This window comes from Otolemur garnettii, unplaced genomic scaffold (assembly GCF_000181295.1).
Source record: "Otolemur garnettii isolate 467f Iridium unplaced genomic scaffold, OtoGar3 scaffold00008, whole genome shotgun sequence".
NCBI classification, from domain to species: domain Eukaryota; kingdom Metazoa; phylum Chordata; class Mammalia; order Primates; family Galagidae; genus Otolemur; species Otolemur garnettii.
This window is the reverse complement of record NW_003852403.1, coordinates 11,931,874-11,941,178: the sequence shown is the minus strand read 5'-3', so window position 1 is coordinate 11,941,178 and position 9,305 is coordinate 11,931,874.

Sequence of the window (9,305 nt, the reverse complement as noted above, 5' to 3'; positions counted from 1 at the left end):
TGCCATGGCATCCTAGCTCACAGCAACCTCAAATTCTTGGGCTCCAGTGATCCCCTTGCCTCAAACTCCTGAATAGCTGGGACTACAGGTCCCCGCCACAATGTCCCACCATTTTTAGAGACAAGGCCTCACTCTTGCTTAGGTTGGTCTCCAACTCCTAAGCTCCAGCAATTCACCACCCAGGCCTCCAGAGTGCTAGGATTACAGCTGTGAGTCACAACACCCTGCCCCGAAGGATTCTTTTAAAACATCTCTTTCCACTAATTGGGCCTTATCTCTCCCTCCAAGAATTTCATTAACCAAAACTTAACTAGTAAATCAGTACTTTAGTAAAATATAATGTAGAGAGAAACCCAGAGCTGGTTTGGGTAGATTTTCTCCCTGGGGGTCTTGTACTGGCACTCTGTGGACCCTTATGAGGATGGCTTGCACAGTACAGTTAGTTCCCCAGCCAACCAGGACAGGTTCATTTGTACTTATCCCGCCTATTTAAATAAGAAGGCTGTGGCAGAAGAAAGATGGATCCCCATAAGTAAGGCTGTTGAAATCCTACAGCTACAGTCAAGATATATATGCTCGGTGGCACAGTGGCTCACACCTGTAATCCTAGCACTCTGGTAGGCTGAGGTGGGTGGACTGTCTAAGCTCACGGGCTGAAGTCCAGCCTGAGCAAAAGCAAGACCTTACCTCTAAAAATAGCCAGGCATTGTGGCAGGCACCTGTATTCCCAGCTACTTTGGAGGCTACGACAAGGGGATCCCTTGAGCCCAAGAGTTTGAGGTTGCTGTAAACTATGATGTCACCACACTCTACCAAGGGCAACAAAAGGAGACTCTGTCTAAAAAAAAAAAAGAAAGAAAGAAAAAGAAATATATATATGCTCAGCAGCTGGACTTAATGTATTTCCTAAAGTAAATCAGTAAAGTTATATGCAGCAGAAATGACAGCTAAACTAAAAATAAGGACACAAAAATATAAGAGATAGCGACCAAAGTCGTCTTCAGCGAAGAGAAGTAAAAAAGGAAAAGGAAAGAAGTGACATAGCATGAGCATCATTTACGTGATAGTACTTGTAAGAGATATAATGGGAGTTCCTAATTTCTGAGAGAAATAGAAGCATTTTGTTTGCATTATTTTACTGAACTATGCAGATTTGTGTCTCCCGTTATCATCAGAGTTGACAAGAAATAAATTTAGGGCTGGGCACAGTGGCTCATGCCTGTAATCCCAGTACTCTGGAAGGCCAAGGCAGGTGGACTGCCTGAGTTCACAGGTTCAAGACCAGCCTGAGCCAGAGTGAGACCCCGTCTCTAAAAATAGCTGGGCGTTGTGGAGGGCACCTATAGTCCCAGCTACTAGGGAGGTTGAGGCAAGAGAATCACATCAGCCCAAGATTGCTGTTAGCTGTGACACCACAGCACCCTTTACCAAGGGTGACAAAGTGAAATTCTATCTCAAAAAAAAAAAAAAAATTTACATCAGAACTTTGCATGTAGCTTTTATGCAATAAAAAAGGGGGGTTTTTTTTTTTTTTTTTTTTTTTTTTTGCGGTTTTTGGCTGGAACTGGGTTTGAACCCGCCACCTCTGGCATATGGAGCCAGCGCCCTACTCCTTTGAGCCACAGGCGCCACCCGAAAAAGAATATTTTTAAATGTGCAATGGACTATCCTCAAGAAGTTACTTGAAATCCTGTATCTGTTTGTCTTCTATGTAAACATGTTTCAGATAAATAATGAGATTTAAAATACACTATGTAAGCATGGTTCAGATAAATAATGAGATCTGAAATACACATTTTGTTCAGAGAAGTTAATGAAATAAAATTGGGAACAAAAAAGAATATAATGTAGAAAGTTACATTGCCTTACATTCAACAAATGTTCATTACCTGTTAAATGAATAAAAGAACTAAGTTTTATAAAACAAACCAAACTCACATTTCTCAGCTTAGAGATAACTCAGTTATAGGCACAACCAATCAGCCCTCTAATAGCTCTTCCCTGAATCTTCTGCACTAAACTGTGCACATCTAAATTATAACTTGTGTTTCCAAAATGTCTTTGGAAGAAAGATACTCTACTTTGTGGCCCATAGGACAAACAAAATGTTCTTTCTTAACCATATTACCAATAGCAGCAAACTATTAACAGTAGTGTTTAAAGAAAACAGAGTAACAATTTATTAGGCCCCTGGATAGCAAAATAATAACTATGCGTTTCATAAAGTTGCCCTATACAATAACCCTCTCTGGTTCACTAACTTAGAATCAGAGATCTTTTGTCCTATTTTTTTTAAATCATTAATAAGGCTTTTAAAATTTAAACACTTGATTGCAACTATGTACTATTTATAAGTCATCATAAACACACTAAAACTCAAATTATTTCAGCACAAAATACAAGATCTCTATCAGTAAGAGTAAAACAGGCGGCTTGGTACCCATAGTACAGTGATTATGGAGCCAACCACATACACCGGGGCTGGCGGGTTTGAACCCTGCCCAGACCTGCTAAACAACAATGACAACTGCAACAAAAAAAATAGCCAGGTGTTATGGGGGGCACCTGTAGTTCCAGCTACTTGGAAGGCTGAAGCAAGAGAATTGCTTAAGCCCAAGAGTTTGCAGTTTCTGTGAGCTGTGACGCTATGGCACTCTACTGAGGGCAACATAGATTCTGTCTTTAAAAAAAAAAAAAAAACAACCCAAGAGGAAAACAGGCCGGGCACAGCAGCTCACACCTGTAATCCCAGCACTTGGGAGATGGAGGCAGGTGAATTGCCTGCGCTAATGAGTTTGAGACCAGTCTGAGCCAGAGAGAGACCCTGTCCCTAAAAATAGCTAGGCACTGTGTTGGGCACCTATAGTCCCAGCTACTCAAGAAGCTGAAGCAAGAGGATCGCTTCAGCCCAAGTGTTTGAGGTTGCTATGAGCTATGATACCATGGCACTCTACCAAGGGTGACCAAGTGAGACTGTCTCAAAAAAACAAGAGAAAAATAGAAGGGAAAGCCACTGACAATACTGGCTTGACTTGTTTCTGTTGGGAGAACACTGGTACTGAATGGCACAAACAACTCCAGTGTGAGAACAAGCATGTGAGTGACCAAAGGTAACAGAGGACACCAAGAGAAAAGAAAAGCATCAAATGGGTACAGTGGCTCACCCCTGTAATACTAGCACTTCGTTGTTGTTGTTGTTTTGAGACAGTCTCAAGCTGTCGCCCTCAATAGAGTGCTGTGAAGTCACAGCTCACAGCAACCTCAGACTCCTGGGCTTAAGTGATTCTCTTGCCTCAGCCTCCCAAATAGCTGGGACTATAGGCATCCGCCACACTGCCTAGATTTGTTGTTGTTGTTGTTGCAATTGTCATTGTTGTCTTAGCAGGGCTGGGCTGGGTTTGAACCTGCCAGCCCTGGTGTATGTGGCCAGTGCTCTACCCACCTAGCTACAGGTGCAGCCCTTTCCTAGCACTTTGGGAGGCAGAGCTGGGTGGATTGCTTGAGCTTAGGAATTCCAGACTATCCTGTCCAAGTGTGAGATCCCCATCTCTAGTAAAAATAGAAAAAGTAGCCAGTATTGTGGTGGCCAAGCCAGGTGGCTCAAACCTGTAATCCTAGCACTCAGGGAGGCCCGGGTCGGCCCATTGCTTGAGCTCAGGAGTTCAAGAGCAGCCTGAGCACGGGATTATTCTCCTCATTTTGCAGAAAGAAAAACCCATGTTTTTTGTACCTGTGTATGACCACTTCCCAGATGGAAAATACTACCTTACCTGGCCATGGTGTAATATGCAGTACACCAAGCATAAAGCACTTAGGAGCTCATAATAGGAGAAATTATTATTATATAAGAGCAATCATAATTTGAAAAAATGAGTCAATTGAACAGCAGTAAAATCCCACAAACACAATTTCTCTCATGTTATCTACCATAAAGACAACTTTTCATTAGCAATATTTCTGGAGAATCTAAGACTCATTACTGACAACTGCTTAAAACACCAAAATATCAACCATCCAGTATTTTAAAAAAAAAATACACATACAAATACTATATCTTAGAAGATCAAAACATACAACTCAAAGATATAGAAAGCACATCATTAAAGTAATACTTGACTCAACCTAACCACCCAATGTTAAACACTTTACTTTCAAAAGGATTAAAGACCTCACACCTCAAGGGAGCAGGTGCTAATGAACAAATCAAACTTCCTAAAAATAATTCCCAGAAGCATCTGTTATCCTCAAGTACTCAACAAACCATTTCCCAGAATTAACAACATATTGTCAAAATCTTAGTGAATTTTGCTAACAACATTCCGCTAATAGGAAAAAAGAATCACTCTGATTCTGGAAGTAAATGCTACTTTCTAGTTTAGCCACAAAATAGGCTCTTTTGTTATTACTTTAACAAGTATGTTAATACTGAAAATAAATATAAAGCAACCACAGATAACCTTTTGTTTGAAGAAAATTTAAAATACTAAACCCCTAACTCCTACCTCCAATTCAAACCAAAGAAAATATATGAAAATTCTAATTCAAATTTCCAAAATTTAATAATTGAAAAAGAGAAGGGGGAAAGAGAGATGCAACAGTCAGCATGAAAGACACATTCTAAAAGTTGAAGGTCCTAAGACCTCAACTTCAAATTTAAACAGTATTGTTAAAAGAAACACTTCACAAAACACTTTCTGTATCCCTCCATCTACACATTTTTATCACAACTACAATACTTACCAGATAAGCACACTCAACCTCCAGCAAAAAACCTCCAATCATTAGGGCATTTGTGGAACAAGTGATACAGGAAAGGGGAGGGTCAGGGGAATAGCTAGAGTTGTGGGGAGGGAAGGGTAGTAGGGAGGGAGCAACTGTAGCTAGCAACAATGGGAAACTGTGACTCTAAATCACAAGGCTCCAGAAGAACAGGATATCTGAGAGAAGGCAATTCTTTTTACCAACTACCAGGAACTCTGCCCAGACAATTCATAATAAAGCTATAAAGGTGGAGCTTCCAATTAAAAGCAAACAAAGTAAACTTAAGAAACTAACCAAAAGTATCTTGAAAGAACATGTCACAAACTTCAACCAGAGGCTTAAGAAAAACAATTATGAGGCTGTTTCCTCCAGGGGCATTCCTGATGACAAAGGTCATCCAACAATAAGGTTTGCAGTGCAGCAGCTGTTTCCAAAGGGCCAGTCTTAAAAAAAAAACAGTCCTTTGCATTATCATCGAAAGGGGACTTACAAGACACTTCCACAAGAGAATAATCTAAAACAATGTTATTGTTGTTTATTTCAATGTTAATGTCATTGTATAAAATCCCTAATTCAGAATTCCAAGACTATCTGGACTTAAATCATTGTAATAGGCAAAACTCCTGCAACTGTCTTAAAACATTATTAACAAACATTTTGTAAACTAAGCAGCTGGAATCTGAGTCAATTTTAAAATGCTTGATATCTAGATTCTAAGCCCCAAAGTCCAGGACAGTGAAAGATCTCCACCCCTCTCTCAAGGAAGAGACCTAGTTAATATCACCAAGAACAAACAGCAGACAGGGCCCTGCCCCCAAACATGTGATCGGTCAGCCCAGAACTTGCATTTGTAGGCAGGGCACAAAGGCCCCAGAAGACTAACACACACCCTTCTATGTATTACTCTGAGTTATAAAACAGCTTATGGAAAGGAGTTGCTTTATAAGCATACTGATGAAAAAAAAACTCATCAGGAGAATTCTTACTAAATATGAAAGTCTGTTGTATTTCTATAGGTTAAAAGAAAATTTGTGGATTGCCTAAAAAAAGATTCAATTAAAATTTATTGGTAAAATTAAACAGACATGGGTACTGTCCAAAACTAATTAAGCTCTTAAATTTTAACAATACAGCATACTAAATTAAAGTAGTCCTTTGGTAGCAAGTGCCAAAAAAAAAATACTGTTGCTTTTCTTGTCTTGCAACCTATTAGCATTCTAAGTGCCATGCGGGGGAGGGGATGGTGGTGGCATCTTCTCAAAGTGTCAAATAGGATTTCTATTGATCAGTACTAAATGCAAGGAAAGATAAACAAACATCAAGACCATGTTCTTCTATGAAGTCATTAAGAGATTAGTATTTATTCATTGTGAAACTAATCAAAATTAGAGTGCTAGGACAGAGTTACAGACCTTCAATTCTGCCTACAATGAAACTATAATAACATGACTTTTCAGATCTCATACAGCCAAGGGAAGTGATCCACAGGGAAATTTCACCCTAGTAGACTGTAATCTCTTCTGAAGCCCTTCAGAAAACATTTCCCATAAACTCTCCTATAGTACTTACATTCTGCCTTTTATGTTATTTATGGGTATTTCTTATTCCCTCTCCAAAAGGAATTTTTTTCCCTTCATTATAGAAAAAGAACTGTGCATCAACCACTGGACTTCTCCACCCAAAATTAATTATCTGCATTTTGTGATAGGTGACTGTCAAACTGCCTATAGGAAAGGTTTTATGGGCATGATTGCTAAGCCAAAAGGAGAATGATATATACGGCTTTAAGTTTAAATGTTCAGGCATTCTAAAGTTGGATGATTAATTATAAAATAGTACTTTTTTTTTTTTTTTTGAGACAGAGCCTCAAGCCGTTCCCCTGGGTAGAGTGCTGTGGCAGCACAGCTCACAGCGACCTCCAACTCCTGGGCTCAAGCGAGTCTCCTGCCTCCGCCTCCCAAGTAGCTGGAACCACAGGCGCCTGCCACAACGCCCGGCTATTTTTTGGTTGTAGTTGTCATTGTTGTTTTGGCAGGCCCGGGCTGGATTCGAACCCACCAGCTCAGGTATATGTGGCTGGCGCCTTATCCGCTTGAGCCACAGGCACCAAGCCTAAAATAGTACTTTGTAAGGAATATGTAACACCATCATCGGCCCATCTTGGGCCATAATAAACAAAGTTTTTTCAAAAAATATAAATATTACTAGCAGGAAGAAACCATTTCTAAGATTTGAGTAAAGCAATCAAGAAAACTCTTGGAAAGTGAGGGGGCTCAGCGCCTGTGGCTCAAGGTGTTGTGGTGGGCACCTGTAGTCCCAGCTACTTGGGAGGCGGAGGCAGGAGACTGGCTTGAGCCCAGGAGTTGGAGGTTGCTGTGAGCTGTGATGCCACGGCGCCCTACCCAGGGCGACAGCTTGAGGCTCTGTCTCAAAAAAAAAAAAAAAAGGAAAGTGAGGGGCAGGTAGCAGAAGACCACAGGCTAAAAAGTTCTATTTGGTCAGATCCCATAGCCTTTTGTTATTGGTCTCCACTAGCAAGCTGGGTAGGGTACAAAAGAATGTTCAATTTAATGAAGGAACATTGCTTCTCCTAAAAGTCATAAAAGAGAAACAGAGAGGATTTCATTAAGAAAAACCAAAGTGACTCCCTCTGATATAATCAAAAAGCAAAAACTTTTCTGTTGTTTTTTTATTTCTGAGATTCTAATGACAATGCTGATGTTGGCAGCAGAGGTAGGAGACAAGTGACTCATGAGTAGTAACAATATTAGAAAATAAAAGCCTCTCAGTTCTAGAATGTAATGAGAAAATTTGGGAATTTTACATAGACTTTGGAGAATTGAGGTGAGAAGGGGCAGGGAAGAGACTGATTCTATCACATTTGATTCCTGGGCTATATGCTCATAGAGGGGGAAAAAAAGCTCAATTCAGAGCTGCTAAACTGGAGCTTTAGAAAATGAAACTATGGGATAGACTTGATTTTAAGAATCCAAGAAAAAATAGTCCAGCCTTTGACATTGTAGGGGAAACTGAGCCCCGATCTTTAGCCTAAGACTTGCTTCCTGGCTTGGTGCCTGTAGTTCAGCGGCTAAGGCACCAGCCACATACACCAGAGCTGGCAGGTTCAAATCCAGCCCAGGCCTGCCAAACGAAGACAACTACAACCAAAAAATAGCCAGGTGTTATGGCAGGCGCCTGTAGTCCCAGCTACTTGGGAGGCTGAGGCAAAAGAATCGCTTAAGGCCAAGAGTTGGAGGTTGCTGCAAGCTGACACCACGGCACTCTACCCAGGATGACAGCTTGAGATTCTGTCTCAAAAAAAAAAAAAAAAACTTGCTTCCTACTTCAGAGACCTGGAGAATCAGGAGAATGGCATGTGAGTTATGTGCATCCAAGAGATTAGAAAACTGGTCTCCAAGAGAAAATGTGTATGTGAGGTGTGGCAATAATAATTATGGTAAAGATTCTCTAGATTCCAAAGGTCTCTTGATGCTAGAGGCAGAGGTTGTGCACAAGGTCTGCGGTTTTCCAAAAACAAAGGTGGACACATTCTATCTGACATTCTCCACGTCCTCCCCAATCAGTGCTAATGTCTGGCAAGCAGCTTTTGTGTACTTCTTCTCGTTTTATGATAATAAATATAGACCTGAGGTTTACTCAGGAAGGCTCCTCCCAGAGTGCCTCAGTCCTTGGATACACTGTGTCAAGCCTCTTCATTCCTTGTGCCAAGTCCCCTCCTCTGGTGACCCCAAAGCTCTCCAGAACCTAGGCTGCAAGGAAGAATATACTGTTTTCTGTTGAAAACAGTAAAAACGATAAACTAATTTGAATTTAGTTTTTATTCTGAGACTTACCATTGTGGCAAATAGCGTGTGTGCCTTAAATAGCTGATTGTTTCACTCAAGCACACATTACTGAGAAGAGGAACTTTGCATAAAAGGTAGCAGGAAGAAAAAACTGATCCTGCGGACATATTTTGGAGAAACATAGGTTGTTAACCATACATCTAAGCAACAAAATCATCCAAGAAATCATCTGAGTATTTTGTACACAAATGAACTCTAAAGAAGTAAGGCAGCTAGTAGTCATGTATTTGAGCTTCTAATGTTATGATGACATTATTGTTTAAATTCATTCATTTAATTATATCTTGCATGTGAGAAAAGAACTTATACCTTAGGAATGAGTCCTTTTAAATTATCAGGCCCAGAGAGACTTTAGAGATAGCAATCACTACCCCTCCCTTCTGAGCTGTGTATACATCTCTCCAAACTGCCTACTATTGCCATAAGCAGATGAAAGTTAGCCTAATGCTGCAATGGACACTATAACTCACATCCTACAGCTTAACAATGTACAACCAGTCACAAATCAATGTTATTTTTGTAAACCAAAGAGAATTCATGACAGATAACTTTCTATCAGCCCACTCCCAGTCCCCCTTTTATATCTTCAAAAACCTACTTGGGTCTGAGTCTTCCTGGCAGCAGCTATAAGAATACCTTGGCTCAAGTAATTGCCTCTTAATGTTTTTTTTTTTTTTT